Genomic DNA, 13,251 nt, shown 5'->3' with positions numbered 1-13,251 from the left:
ACCTTTTGCTGGGACCATGGGACAGTTTAACTCTGCTCTGAATGGAGATGGCAGAAGCAGAAAAATTAACAGAAACCTGCAAGGGGTATTTGAAGCCTTGTCTATATTATGTTTGCTATCATTTCAAGTTGCTTCTCTTAAACCAAGAATGCTTTTTCCTAAACAAGAAACCTGAGGTCCTGCCACCTTGGTTTGCATTCAGTTGAAACTATCCTATCTTATGTATATTTGGGGGAAATGCTGCCATCGTAAGACAATCTGAAGCGATCTCTATCTTCCCTGTAAAGCTGCATATTCCCCAGGCCTGGGCTGGGCTCTTGATCCCTGGCAACCGATTTAATCTGCTTAATTATTTGATTCAATCAGAGGTTGGCTTAATTATTTTCTTGCTTCTCACCTCTTTTGAATCCATTCTGGAAACTGATTATGTCTTTAACACCAGTGCAGAGATAAGCATTTCAATTGGGAAATGTAATTAGCCAAGGAAAATGAACATAGGAGTTGCCTTTTGTCAAAACACCATTAAAACTCAGTTCAGGTCAATACTAACAGGTGAAAGACAAAGGGTGCAGTTTATTTCTCTTTTGATGAGGAAGGAAGTCCAGTAGGAGGTAGGAAAACAGGAACCCTAAGACCTTAGAGGAAGGAGGTGCATTCATTCATGTGGCTCTGCTAGACCAGTGCTGGGTTCTAGAGATACAAAGGTTAAGTGGCTGTGACCTTGCCCCATGGACTCCCCTGAAAGGAAGGCCCACACATCATATGACCTAAGTACAGGGTACTGAGGAGAGTACAGAGAAGGAGCCACTAGCTCACCTCTGGAGACTTCACAGAGCAGATCCTTCAATGAGCTGGGTCCTGAAGAATGAACATTGTTTCCCAGAGAGGGCAGTGGAAGGGCCCAGTGAGTGCATGAATCTGGTGGTTCCTGCTCCTAGATGGGAGGTAAACCTCTTCTTTCTACAGGCCACAAACTTGCTCTTGTCCATCAATAACCTCTCACAGTCCCTATGAGGAAGAATTCAGGTAAGGGCAGCTATGAGCTAAGGGAGCCAGAACCTACTCACTCAGAGACCCATGTCCATTTTCTGCTGATATCCACAGTTGATCCATGTTCACGCACACATACATGGAGTTTTTAATGGAGGATGACCAGAATATATTGTGCCTTTTTCCCTTGGTGTAGTACCTCGATGGCTCTTTCTCTGCCTCCCCTGCAGGTGGGGCCTTTTTCACCTGTGAGACACCTGTGTAGGAAGATGCCACCCCTGCATAGGCACTCAGGCCAGGGTTCCAGCCTGTCCAAGGTTGCTTCCCTAGAACCTTAGTTTTGCCAACTGGAAATGGAAATAATATAACTACTTATATTGTAGAGTTGTTATGAAGATTAAGATACAATTCTCAGTTTGGTATTCAGCATATAGAACATACTAAACCAGTGACCATGAGTGTCACAGAAGCTGCTAGACCCAGCTCCAGATGTCTCCCCATGGACTGTCTGGGTGACCTTACTGGGCGACCTTGGGCAGCAGTTATCTAATGTGTGTGAGCCCTGGTTCCTTCCCCTTGCAGTAGGGTAATGGCAGATCTTGAAGTGAGTATAAGGAGCAAACGTGCTCATTTCTGCGTGAGAGAAGACTCCATACAGATGCTGTGGGCGTTGAAAGGCTCTCACTGCCGGCAGGTGATCTAAGAACTCTTCGATGCCACCAGCTAGGGCCAGGGAGCAGGGAGTAGAAAAGGATGAGAGAGCAAGAGAGGTGGACATCAGTATCTGTTCCCTGCTGGAGAATGGGACAGTGGGACTACATGTACAGCCTGAGGTGATCTCACCTGACCCCAGCTCCAGAGACCTGCCCCAAGCCTAAACATAGGAACCACCCCCATCCTCCCAGCCAGTACAAAAACAGGAAGTGACGCGGCCTGTAGGATTTGTCCATGGCCAGAGGCAGCTCATCACATGTTGCTCTGGCCTCCCCCCTCCTACCCATGGTGTCTCAGCATCAGACCTAGCCTGTGAGGGTGAAAGGCTTGGGTGTAGGCATCAGGCTGAGCCCCAGCCACCTGAGCAGGGCTCGTCCCACCAACAAGGCTGGCAGAACACTCAGCCACACGAAGTTCTCCAGTCTCCAAAGGCAGCATGCACGGAGCACAGAGCCTGGCAGAGGATGCCAGACATGACAAGGTTTTGATAACAAAGTCTACCTGACGAGTCTGAAAAATCTGGTGAGCATCTTCCTGGCAGGGAATATGAATTCCTGCTAATGAGTTGTGAGAGACTGGAGCAAGTTATCAGAGGGAAGCTGGGGCGGCTCCTTCCCAGGGGAGCTGTCTGCAGATGCAAGTCTGACCCAACCATCTCTCTCCAAGGGCTCCTCATCAGGAACTGCCTCGGGAAAGAGACTCCTCCTGGAGTGAGGCTCCAGCTGTGTCAGGACCTGCAAGTAGACCCCACCCCTGGCCTGGAGCTGTCCCTAGCTATGCCTCCTCTGCACTGCCTCACAGGGAGTGTGCTAAGTCCTCTTCCCTTCAGCAGCCTCGAACTCTCAGAGGCCAGAGCTAGTAACCTGCATGATGGATTTGTCCCTATTCCTCCTCCTGTCCTGCTGTCCTACTGAACTGTCAGCTGTTGTCCTTGGAAACTGGAGAAGAGCAGTCAAGGGTCTGAGGTCATTCCACTTAGTGGGTATATTTGTTTAGGTCTGACATGCTACTGGAACAGGAAGCACAGAGATTACAGTAGATTGAAGCCATACTTATTTCTTCCTTGCTCATCTAAAGGCATTATGAAGCTGGGTGTTGGTGTCTTCTCATGCCTATAATCCTTACTACTCAGTAGGCTGAGATCTAAGGATCTGAAGCCAGCCCAGAGAGGAAAGTCCGTGAGACTCTTATCTCTAATTAAACAGCAGAAGACTGCAAGTGGAGCTGTGGTTCAAAGTGGTAGAGCACTAGCCTTGAGCAGAAAAACTGAGGGCCAACACTCAGGCCCTGAGTTCAAGGTCCACGATTGACCCCCCCCCCCAAAAAAGGCAAGATAATAGCAATAGAAGGGGTAAGGAGAAGTCATCATCTTCAGAGTGTGAATCCCAGTGTCACTTCAGCCTCGGAGCATGCCTCAGGCGTCTGGGATCTGGGCCTCATACCCACAAGCTCCTCTGAGTTGCACAGGCATGTGCAGCTCCTGCCTGGACAGAAGCTCCTCGCCTGGTCTCTCGCCCTGGGGGAGCGGGTGTTTTCCTCCAGCCAGGGCTGGGAGCCAGGATGAGTGTTCTTGCTGTTCATGTGTGGTAGTTAGTCTTGACTGTGGCTCTGAGTGGGTGAGAAGTGCCTGGGAGGAGGAGTTATAAAGGGGATGAGCAAAAATGACCCCCAGCATTGTGTTTCTTGCCGCGAAGTCTTAAAACCTGAAATTGTCAGTACTTTCCCCTGAAGTTTAATTCTTGGGAGTTTAGCTCAGCAATCAAGTGTGATGAACAGAGTGCTCAGGATGGTCTGAGGCCTGGAAGAAGACACACACTGCAACTCCAGACCCTGAAAAGAACCTGGATCCCACACACTGACCCAGCCTTCTCTCTAACAGACATGCTTCCTGCCCCCTGTTTCTGCACCTCAGAGCCTGAACACCTCAGCCCACACCTACATCATTCTCACTGGGCTCCAGCTTGGCTGGAAGCATTAGGCAGTACTTTCCTTCCCCTTACCCTGTGTTCATCCCCAAACAACTTGTCACATGCTTGGCCTTTGCACATGCTATACCCACTGCTTAGGATGTCCTGTCTACAACTCTCCACTTTGCAGATTGCTGCTCTTTATGACCCATAGTATTAAAGCCACATTTATCATGACCTTCCTTAGAGCCAGGTGCTCTGTAAAGACTTTCTGGAAATTTTCCCATTTATTGGCCGCCCTAGGAAGTGGACATCTCATTTGATAGGTGAAGAACTCGAGGCTCTGAGAGCTGTAGGAACTGTGTGGAGGTCACAGGGCTAGTGAGGAGCAAAGGCCATTTCCAGGCCCTGGCCCTTAACTAAGCCTTAACCACATGGAATGTCCACTCTGTTACCAGCTCCTGCTATCCCCCCCGCCCCACCCCACCACACACATATACACACACACACACACACCGTCTCATCATTGCTCATTTGATCTTACTGCCTTTCTGAGAAAGCAGCTTGGTCTCACAGGCAGAATTCAGGCCTGAGCCAGCCACCTGGACAATCCTTCTAGCTATCTCCATCACCACTACAGCCAAGGGCTGGTCTTCTGGGAAGCAGACCCAGAAATCCTGTAGATTATCGCTGGCCATAATTTCCTCCCTACTTGCCCGTCAGGTTTTTTTTGTTTTGGTTTTTGGTTTTTGGTTTTTTGTTTTGTTTTGTTTTTTGCCAGTCCTGGGGCTTGAACTCAGGGCCTGAGCACTGTCCTTGGGCTTTCTGATTCAAGGTTAGTTTTCTACCACGTGAGCCACAGCACCACTTCTAGCTTTTTCTTTGTGTGTGGTACCAAGGAATCAAACTTGGGTCTTTGTGCATGTTGGGCAAGCATTCTACCACTAGGCCATGCTCCCGGTCCCTTGCCTGTCAGTTTTTGAAAGTTACCCTGAAACCATTTGGAAATGATCTGAGAGATACAGCCCAGCCTTCTCCATGCGTGATTAAGTACAATAGCTTTTTAATGACTTGAGCTGTGCCTTCTGTGGATTCACAAAACCGGGTTACCATGTATTTTCTACACACTGTGCCGCTGAATCAGACGCTCTTAGTCTCCTGTCATCCTTGCAAACCTTGGCTGAAAGCGGCAGACATTTGAGGCTTTAATTGTTGAGTCTCATGATGGGGACTCCTCCAACTTCCCAGAACCTCCCTGGCCAAGGCAGCCTTGAAACACTCTGGTTAGAGCTGAAGGAAATTGGGCTGTGTGTTTTCTCTGACCTGTGGGTTGCTGTAGCCCCAAGGCCTCACCACATAGGCAGGTTACACTCAGAAAGCGACTCTGGCTGCCCCAGACCAGTGCTTGAGTTGGCTGTGAGTGGCTAGGCACCAGCCAGGGGGAAGGAGCCCCTCCTGCACAGACCCTTCACCTTCCTGTGCCCTCTTCTGTCAGACTCTGTGGGGAAGCTCATGCCTTTACCTCCAAGGCCTTATCACTGGTTCATTTTGATAGGTGCAAACTCAAGTATTGGCTCAGAGAAGTTATGTCACCTGTTTATGGTCACATAGCAGCTAAGCCCTAGAGCCAGGTCTGAAATATTTTGTTTCTTTACTAGAAGCCTAGGAACTTTTCCTATTACCCCCACTGCCTGTAAAACCCTAACGGCAGCTCCTGGGCACTCCAACAGCCCACACATATTGATTGATTGATTGATTGATTTTTTGTAGGTCATGGGGCTTGAACTCTGGACCTGGGCAATGTTCCTGAGCTCCTCAGCACAAAGTTACCATCCTACCCCTGGAGCCACAGCACCACTTCCCCTTTTCTAGTGATTAATTGGAGATAAGAGCCTCATGGTCTTTAGGTCTTTAGTGTGATCCAGGCTGACTTTGAACCATGATCCTCAGATCTCAGCCTCCTGAGTAGCTAGGATTACAGGGGTGAGCTACCGTGCCCGCCAGCACACATATATTTAGAGAAGAATAGATGGCACTGCATACCTGAAGAACAGCTGCTTCAATGAAGCACAAGACCCCATACCAAGAGGAGAGTGGGGCCCCCAGGTTGCACAGTCTGTGGCTCTAGGCCACACAGCTAGTCAGAAGCCAAGCAGGACTGGACTGTGGGTCCCCCGGACTCTAAGGTAGCGCCCCAACCCATGTGCGGGCAGGGAATGGGCTGTCATAAGCAAGTAGGGTGGCTTCTGTGAGATTCTAAGAGGGCCTCTGAGCTAAGAAAGGGAAGAGCCAGATCTGTGAGGAGTCTGGCTGTCCCTTCCTCTCTGGAGGTGGGTCTGTGGCCTGGAGGACCACAGGCTCAGCTGCTGGTCACCGTGGGTACGGTTGGTCCTCTCCAGATCAAACGGTACATGGACTCAGTTCCACCCTGCCTCCACCCCTGCAGGTTCCTTAATAATTGCAGGGATAATAATAGAATGAAGCCTCTGCCTCTGGGGATGCCTGTCAGAGGAGCAGACCCCACCTGCGATAAGCCTGTGGAACCTGGAACTATGTGAGAGGATATGTCACTGGAAGGACTAGAGCAGCCCCTTGGTGCAGGAAGCTGGACCAGGCAGGTCCATGTGCCATGGTGAGTGAGGGGTCTACAGAGGGTCCTTAGCCTCTGCGGAGAAGTGGCCAGCTCCTCACACCCAGCAGGGCCTCCAAGGAGGAACCATTGCATCCCAGGACAGGAAGCAGAGCCAGGCCCTGGCCAGCTACCCTGAGCCCTCTTAGTTGCATCTCTCTAAGCCTCAGTTTCCTATCCTGTAAAAAGGGAGAATAGCCACACCCAGGGAAGCTCCAGGGAGGCCCTGTAGAGAGTGCCTCTCCCAAGGGTGGCACTACACTGGTTCCACAGCCTGACCACTGCTGCCAATTGCTGTTGTCTAGTGGAGGCCAAGGGCCAGCTAGGGGCAAGTACTAGATCCAAACCTGGATCTCTATGTCTGTTCCCTGCAGCTCAGCTTGCAGGCAGCTAGGAGGACCCTCCATAGAGGCTCCACTCCCAGGTATCCCACCTCTGCAGATTCCTCAGGGTGAATGGGGCTTCTCTGCTTGCCCTCCCAGTACCCATCAGTCATTTGGTTATCCGTGCTGCACATCTGTGCTTCATGGCTCTGAGACAAAATGCTGGGGTAGATGTTTGCCATGATCAGTGGGTAGCCCTGTGTGGCCATGATGTATGCCCAGCGTGGCTTTGTAACTGTCTCTAGACCTGAGACCCCACCTAAGCAGCAGCAGAGTGAAGTGGAAGGCCAACAGCACCCAGGTCCACAGACGTCCTGGGCCCCCTCATCCCCGGAGGCATCCCGGCTGCAGGAAGTCTCCAGCAGCTTGGACGGGGTGCTTCCAGCCCCCTTCACCACATTTTGACCAAACCACGATGGAGAGTGATGCTTGGAGGTCCCCTCAGGGTCCCCCTCCCGGCTGCCCTTCACGTGACCTCCCATCAGATCCAGACCCCCACTCCCCCAACACCTGCTGCCTTCCCTCTTTCTTGCTGCCCCTGAGGCCCAATCATATCAGGACCTCCCCACTTCTGACTTTCCTGTGCTGCCATACTTCATGCTCTTTCCTCTGTGTACCCCTCCAGAAGCTCCCAAACCAGGGCCCTTGCTTGGAATCCAGTCCCCATCTTTCCCTACAGCACAGACATTCCATTTGGTAATGAGAGGTGGTCTGCATGAGCCACAGGGCGGTCTCCTGATCTGTGAAGTGGTGAGGTGGGCGGCAGCCACTCTTACGCCATTGTGCTCCAGTGCCAGACAGGGCGGCATTCAGAAAGCAGAATGGAAGACGCAGGCCTGAAATCCCAGCGACTTGGGAAGTAGAAATCAGATGGATTGTGGTTCAAAGCCAACCTGGGCAAAACGTTCGCGAGCCTGTATCTCAACCAACCATTGACATGCTGGAGCGTGCCTATCATTCCAGCTGCATAGGAAACATAAACAGGAAGATTGGAATCAAGTCTGGCTGGACAAAAACATGAGACCTACCTGAAAAACAACTAAATCAAAAGGGCTGGGTTGTAGCTTAATGGCATAGGCCTGCCTAGCAGGTACAAAGCCCTGAATTCAACCCTATACTGCCAAAGAAAAGTAGACCTGTGGTGGATTGGATGTGTCTTAAGCAAGTGACCTAATTTCTTGAAGCTTTGCTCTTTATCTATGAAAGAGGAACAATAATGGAGTTGTTACAAAGTGTAAAAGAGGTGTGTGTGTGTGTGTATAACTCCACAGTGCCTGGCAAAGCAGTTACTTAGTCAATGCCAACATCTAATGAGGTGGATTGGTCGTTGACATTTAGCAAAATTTTACATTTCGCAGCCAGATCTCAAACACAGCATGACCCTGTCTCACCAACAATAACAATAACAATCACTTGGGAAGAGGAAGGCGTCTAGTCTGGGAGGCTCAAGGATACATTTATGACAGAAGCAGCATTTCTTCTAGCCTTGGGTCACACATTGGACATTTTGCTTAGAGGAAATCACCACAAGAAGAGGACATGGCCTGAGGTAAGGTCTAGAGGCTCAGGAGGGCCGGCCACATGGAATCAGTGGACTCGAGAGAATGTGAAGCACATAGACTGGTAAGGAGTACTATTCAAGCATTGTAGTCATCAGCCATTTTCATTAAGATGCTGTGTAACAATTGAACCCACCATGAAAGGCAGACAAGAAGTATTTGTTGTAGCTTCATAGAGGCAGGTCTTTGGCTTATCTGACTTGTATTCAGCCTCATCCAAGTCTTCCCCTTTACCTCTTGTTCTTGCTGGACCAATGGCACTTTGAAACTTCTTGAGGTGAAAGGTGGGAGAGGGCAGACCCATCTGTGTGAGCATGATTCAAACCTTTGACCAAACCATGCCCACAAATCTCATGCTAGGTTATACATCCAGTCATCAAAGCAAGGTGGAGTTTAATTTTCCAACAGCCACGAAGCGAACACAAGGGGCAGAGAAAAGCCCAGAGCTACGAGGGTAGGAATGCTCATCCTTCCCAAGAAAGCAGCTAGGGAGAGAAGAGTCACCCAGCAGTCACCAGAGTTATGCATGTGGAGGCAAAAAGGGAAGGGCCTCTGGGCCTCAGGTGCTACACACAGCACTACTGAGTCCTTGCCTGTCGGGAAGAGCTGACAGGCGCTCCAGTGTCAGCGTTTCTTCCTGCCAAGGCAGTGTTATTAAAATACTAGCAGGCCTCGCCCAGATCAGTCCTGCCTGCCTGGAAGCCTCACTTTCTGCCTGCCTGGCACGGAGGCAATACTATCCTTCTCTTCTGGGCCAAGAATCTGCCAGGGCTCCTAGCTTGACGAAGCCTGAGAGCAGCTCTTCTGTGCTGCATCTGAGCCTGCAGGCGTGTGCTGGGTGCTGGGTGTGGTTTACTTGTGTTGAGCAATTGCTGGGCCTGTGGAAGAGTTCATGTGTTCCTCTGAACATATCCCTACACACTCTGAACAAGGAGTTCTGGTCCTATTGTGCTGAGGCCCAGACTGGTGGAGTTAGTTACCTAAAATCACAAGCCAGGAAAGGACAAGACTAAGGGTTGAGCCAGGATCTGTCTAGCTCCAAAGCCCTTTCCTCTACCACAGCTGCCTCACTGGCTGCCTCTAACATTGTGTGACCCACCACATTTGGGTCCAGTGTCTACACCTGCCCTTTCTGTCTCTCAATGATACTTTAAAACAAAAGCAGTTCAGAGTCTTTTTTTTTTTTTTTTGAAGTCCTGTCAGGAGTCTCAACACAAGTTTCCAGGTCACATAGCACACTCAGCTCTTGATTAAAAATTAACAAATATCAACATTTTGCAAATACTGAGCAGTTCCAGCAGATTGCTCTATGAGCCGTGTCTGGCCCCTCATCCCAGTGACCCTCATCGAGCAGTCAGCCACAGCACACAGCCTCTAGCCAACTGTGCAACAAAATGTATGTGCATCTGGGCTGTTGGTTCCAGCAGGACTCTGACGTCTGTAGCTGCCCATTCTGTCCCTCTAAGGAGATTTCCATGATAACAGGCCTCTAATCTGCATGTCATCGTCTCCAAGGCTGAGAGGCCTTTGAAGGAAAGTGCTTCCAAGATTTCCACTATCCAGGCAGCCCCCACTGGTGCCCACCTTCATGGAGCCTGGCACCACTCAGAGTGATACTGCCTGGTCCCTAGAACCCACAGGCAAAGACATAGCTCAGAGGCAGTGGTCGTGTGCAGAGGTGAGGCACTGCAGAGCATGGGCTTTGGAGGAAGAGTGGCCAGACTTGCCTGCCAGCTCAGGAATGTCTTGGAAGATTGGTTACCACTGAGCAGAGACCAAGAAAAGAGGTGTTTGCCAAGCCATGTCAATCTTGTGTACTGGCATAAAAGATTGCCATGCCCAGGCAATTCCTAGTAAGCAGAATTGATTTGGCCATCAGTTCTGGGGGCTCAGAAATCCCAGGCTGAGGCTATGTATGTCAGGGGCCGCCTTGGTGTGTCATCCCAGGTGGAAGGTGGACGACAAATAGAAGGCAAGTGCTGGAGAGGGCGCGCTGAGCCATGGCAGAAGGACTCTCGGACAGAGGGATTGTGTCACCAGGCATGCTCAGAAGACATGAATGCTGGCTGCTGGTGTACTGGGGGCAGAGCATCACTCAGCGAGAGCAAGAGCGGTGTATCTGGAGAAGTCTAAGGCCTGGTCCACTGCTCTGCACACTGTTCCCCAGGGGATCAGAGTAAAATGAGGGCTTTTCTCTGTGGGGGCAGGGTTTTGAACTCACTGCCTTGTGTTTGCCAGGCGAGTGTTCTATCAGATTGCCAGATGAGTTGGGGGATTTTTTTGTTTTATTTTGTTTTCAGGATGTTCTGTAGTTTATTACCTTTAGTTTGCTCCACATAGCTATCCACACTGGTCAGGGGAGGAAAGAACCAGGAAGGGAGTATACAGGTGTAGGTTAAAGGTGCACCTTGAGTGTGTTATGGTGGACTGAGAAGAGGTTGGTTTGCAAGTGTTTGCCCCCAGCCCAGTATTTCAGAGGCTCCAAAAATTGTGATCAAGAAATATGCATTCTGAAGGGTATCAATATATGTGAATTAATGCGCCTTCTATCTGGCAAATATCATGTAACCCTTTTATTAATTATAATAAAAAATATTTTAAAAAAAGAAATATGCATTCTGGGCCAGGAATGTGGCCTAGTGGTAGAGTGCTTCCCTGGCATGCACGAAGCTCTGGGTTCGATTCCTTGGTACCACATACACAGAAAAAAAAAGCCTCAAGCGGTGCTCTGGTAGAATACTAGCCTTGAGAAAGCTCAAGGACAGTACTAGGGCCCTGAGTTCAAGCCACAGGCCTGGCAAAAAAAAAAAAAAGAGAACTCAGCCAGGTCTCCCACAAGACACCCCTCACCCCCTCCTTCAAGGCCATCTTTGGAATCTGACTGCTGTGTGGGGGGACCACTGACCCTGCACAGCCCAGAAGCCTGAGCTAAGCATGGGTGAAAGCTGGCTCCCTGTGCCCCAGGGCGATGACGAGCAGGATATGCGCACTGCACCAACACTGGGAGAGGCTGCGTTGTCAGCATTAGCTGGAGCATGAATCCACCAAATGGGTGACAAACAGCTCGATGCCAGGCTTAAGGAGCAAAATGTGACTGTGAGCTGACAAGACTTGTGAATGCCTCCAACCCAGTGCTGGCTCACAGAGCCTTTTGGTCCCCTGGACCCTGAAGCACCATGGGAGCAGAGGGAAGAGGAAGCGGTGGCCTGCTCAGCTGGAGCCTGGGGACCGTCATGACTATCCCTTGAGATGGGATGAGAATGGAACCAGGCCCTGGGCCCTCCGCCCACCGCCTGGCCCTTGGATCACTTCTACTGCTTCTGCTCCTTCTTCAGCCTCTTGTTGACAGATAGAGCAATAGCCTTGGACTTCCATGCCACCTCTGCACTTCTGTGCTCAGATGGTTCTGCCTCCACCTCCTAGGACATGGGGATAGGCACGATGGTGGCCAGCACACAGATGAGCTGGAAGACGGCCCCCCAGAAAGAGTCTGTAGCAAAGCAAGTTCCCCAGGAACATGAGCTCAGGCGCCTCAGGAGGTGAGAGCTCCAGGTCAGAGGCCATGGCCCAGTCAATCCACCGGCACCTGAGATCTCCTCATTCACCTCTCCACAGCCAGTGTCTCCCTGGAAGTAGTCCTCCGGTGCTGCCAGATGAGTTTTAAACAACAATGATGTGATCAGAACCAATCATCTTTTACTAATCTACCTCGAGTAAGAGCTTTCTGTTGAATACCAGGAACAGTTCCTAAAAACGTCTTTTTCCAAGGCCACACACAGTGGCCTGACCATGTAACCCAACTGCTTGGGAGACAGAAATCCAGAGCAATTACGGTTCGAGGACAGCCTGGGAGAAAAGTCCGCAAGACCCCGTCTGAATGAAAAGCTCTATGTGATGGGGCACTCTAGGATCCCAGCTAGTCAGGAGGCAGGAGGAATGTTGTGTGCGGCCTCCTGTGTTCTGGCAGACTGTCTTGGGCTCCCTCACAGTATGGGGGCTGGGTAGGAATGAAGGGGAAGCGGTCTGTTTCTTCAGGTCTGTACTGGAAACCAGTACCTCTTCCTCTGCTTTACTTTGTTGGCCCAGGGACTCACCAGATCTACCTAGGTGTAAGAGGAGGCACCATGGGAAGACAATCAAAGTTGCAAGAAGGCCCCATTGCTGTCAGGTGAGAGATGCTATGGTGGACGTACTTGAAAATGCCATCTGCCACACAGCCTCCTTGGTTGTTTTGGAGGCAGAGAAAAACATTCATGTTGTTTCTTTATAGTTAAGAAAAGTCTCTGTGGATTGTATCATTAAATTAAACACAGCCATTAGTGTTGACTCTGGGGATGCTGTGGTAATAGGCTATGCCTTGGGTGATTTTTTTTTTCTTCTAAATATTCCTCCCAAAGCTAGAATTGCCTTGCCTGACCCATTTCTCTTTGCTAATAAAACATCCCATAAAAACCTCATCATCATTAACAGGACAGAGTCCATAGAGGAGATGGGCAGGTGGCATCTGGGGAGGCAGTTCTGGGAGGAGGTCTTGGGAAACTAAACAGCTTCCTAACAGGAAGTCCTTGAAGGGCTTGGGCATACTTGATCATCCCCGCTGGTCTGCCACAGGTGAGAGAAACCTCTGTCAATTGTCGCTGGCTCCTGAAGTGGACTCAACCCAGTCCTGGACGTGGTCACCACCGATGCTTGTTCGGGAGGCTCAGTTTGTTCTGCCTGACAAACTTCTTTTTAGTGCTGCTGATCCCCAGGTAGTAAGCAGGCACTGAGAACACGAGTGAACCCCACCCTCCAAAGCCTGCCCACTCTCCCTGAGGCCCGGGCTTCATTCCCAATCCAGTGGGCACCCCATCTGTGACGGGCTGCAGGTGTGGAGTCTGTGAGAACACATGCAGACAGTTGAGCAAATCCTGTGCCTTGCTCCCGATCCTATAGGTCATGAGAAAATAGGGCAGGATAGCAAGGGGTACCACTGCAACGGAATGGCCCTTAGCCACCAGGCCCAAGCTTGGGAGGCAGTTGTACACCTGGTGTGAGGAAGGGAAGCTGAGAGGACAGAGTCAGAATAT

The 13,251-nt window shown here is 50.5% G+C and overlaps 1 protein-coding gene and 1 pseudogene across 2 annotated transcripts in view; one reads left to right on the top strand and one right to left on the bottom strand.

Moving 5' to 3' along the window:
• Man1c1 (mannosidase alpha class 1C member 1) overlaps window positions 1–13,251 on the top strand; it is a 124,371-nt gene that overhangs the window by 81,585 nt on the left and 29,535 nt on the right. The window lies entirely within an intron of this gene.
• LOC150062302 (protein MANBAL pseudogene) lies at window positions 11,494–11,746 on the bottom strand (annotated as a pseudogene).

This window comes from Megascapheus bottae, chromosome 6, assembly GCF_031878675.1.
Source record: "Megascapheus bottae isolate mThoBot1 chromosome 6, mThoBot2.hap1, whole genome shotgun sequence".
Taxonomy (NCBI): Eukaryota; Metazoa; Chordata; class Mammalia; order Rodentia; family Geomyidae; genus Megascapheus; species Megascapheus bottae.
The sequence above is the reverse complement of the archived record's forward strand: the minus strand, read 5'-3'. Positions and strand labels throughout refer to the sequence as shown.